Below are 2,338 nucleotides of genomic sequence, written 5' to 3' on the forward strand. Positions count from 1 at the left end.
CGCCCGCGCCCGCGCTCCCGCCTCGCCCGGCCGCGCTCCCGGCGCCTGCTCTCGGGCCCGCAGCCGACCCCGCGGTCTCCAGCTCCCGCCCGGGACGACGGGCACAGCGCGCGCGCCCGCGGCGGCGGCGGGGGAGGGGCGCGGGGACCGGGCGCAAGCGCGCGGGAGAGTGGAGCTGGGCTGGGTGGGAGAGCGAGCGGCTGGAGGCCGCGGGAGCTGGCGCGGGAAGCTGGGGGGCGGGGCCTTGACGGGGGTGGAGTGGGTCCCTGGTTCCCCGCGATCCCCGGCGTCCGTCTCCGAGCACCCGGCCCAGTTTGTGCCGCCCGCCCTGTGCCAGCCCGGGAGACGGGGATCCTGTTTGGAGGAGCGCCTCCCGGGATCCCCCAGAGAGCTCAGGGCCTCGGGAGGGGGGCGCGATTTCAGACCCTTTCCCAGTTCCTCCGCGCCGCATCCCGAATGCCTCTAGCCCTCCCTCAGGTTGCCCTTTAACGAGTGCTTCTCTCCTTCAGCTTAGCCGTCCTCTCGTTGTCGTTGAAATGGACACCTTTGTTAAAATGTACAAAGAAACAAATGTTTTTAATAAGAAGGAGAAAAAGAAAAAAGCATGAGGTGGGGTGGGTCCTGGGGAGAGCCGACTAAGGGCCTTGGGATGCCCTGGGGCCCTGGCGCGCAGGACTGGGCCCCCGGGTCCGCTGCCTACCTGTGTCTCTCTCAGCCACAGCCTGCGCTCAGGCACACCGCTTTAACGTTCCCTCCATCTCCCTCTTCTCTCCCGAAACCTGTCCTGGCTCTCTTCTTGGGCAAGCCTGGAGAGGGACAGCCTGGGAAGCAGCATCGGATTGAGGGCTGGGTTCCCATGGGGTGCCAGGAAGAGCTGCAGAGCCCAAGCCCTCTGGCTGCAGATCACTTGATTAAATTGTTGCATGCCTCATTTCCAGGCTTTGGCAAGTGATAGAATCATTAACCACACAGGGCCGAAGGCCCCTCCAAAGCCTATCATTCCTCCCTGACTCCTGGTTTAGAGAACAGGAATCAGGAACGGTGGGCCTGCCTGGAGTCTGGAAAAGGAATGTGGGTGTTCCAAAAAGCAGACCTTGAGACAAGACAAGGGCTGGTGTGCAGGTTGCATATGTCAGAAAGTGGTCTCAGGGGAATGAGAGCCATTCCAAGGGTACATTATCAAGTTGGTCGGCACTTGAGGCTGCTAGGACTTGACTCTGCTAGGGGAGGGCTGGGTAGAATTGTCTGCCCCGGACCCAAAGAGGAGACTGCCACACCACAAAAGACCACAAGCCCGGTGGCTTAAAACAACAGAGACGTATTCTCTTCATAGTTCTAGAGGCTCCAAATCCAAAATTAAGGTGCTGGCAGGGCCATGCTCCCTCTGAAGGCTCTAGGGGAGGGTCCTTTGCCTGTGCTGAGCTGCTTGGCGGCTCTTAGCCATCTTTTGTGTTCCTTGACTTGTAGCTGTATCGCTCCAATTTTTCCCTTCATCTTCATATGACCTTCTTCCCCATGTGTCTACTCTGTGTCTGGGTCCAACTTTCCTTCTTCCTTACAAGGACACCAGGGAGTTCCCTGGCGGTCCAGTGGTTGGGACTCCGTGCTTTCACTGCCGTGGGAAGCCATGCTGCGTGGCAAAAAAAAAAAAAAAAAGAGAAGACACCAGTCATTGGACTTAGGGCCCACCCAAATCCAGCATGACCTCCTCTTAAATTGGTTACATCTGCAAAAACTGTAAATCCAAATAAGGTCACATTCACAGGTACCAGGGACTGGAACTTGAACTTCTGGAGGACGTAATTCTACCCTCTACACATCAGCAAGTCCAGATTCCGAGCCTGCAGAAATGGACTCTGCCTCTTGGTGGGAGGAACGACAAAGTCGCACTGGATAGGAGCGTGAGTGTCTGTGTAGACCACATGGGAGGGCTTTGTGGACATTTTGCCATTGACCGTACCCTCCTCCATCACCCATTCTAGATCTCCCTCGCCCTCAGAAGGCCTCTCCACGGGTCGAGGTGATTTTCATGGAGGACTGAACCACATCTTTATCCACCACAGGTCAGCGCGTTTCATTGCTTTCCCCTTGTCAGGCCACCAGCGTGCAATCGCCTGTTGACAAACACCGAGAGACACACTAGCGAATCCGTGTGTCACGGACATACTTCTTGCTGTCCTTGGAGAGCAGCAACTCTAGCTCGTGATGTATTGGCAGGGCAGGTTTCATTTCAAGTTCTGCAGAGCCCTTACCATGAGCCCTGATGGAAGCAGTACCCGCCACCCCAGAAACCAGGACCGCTGGTTCAGGAGGGCCTAAGATCTCAGAAATGGGGAGC

Source organism: Monodon monoceros, unplaced genomic scaffold (genome assembly GCF_005190385.1).
Source record: "Monodon monoceros isolate NGI ecotype Baffin Bay Population unplaced genomic scaffold, NGI_Narwhal_1 Super_Scaffold_22, whole genome shotgun sequence".
NCBI classification, from domain to species: domain Eukaryota; kingdom Metazoa; phylum Chordata; class Mammalia; order Artiodactyla; family Monodontidae; genus Monodon; species Monodon monoceros.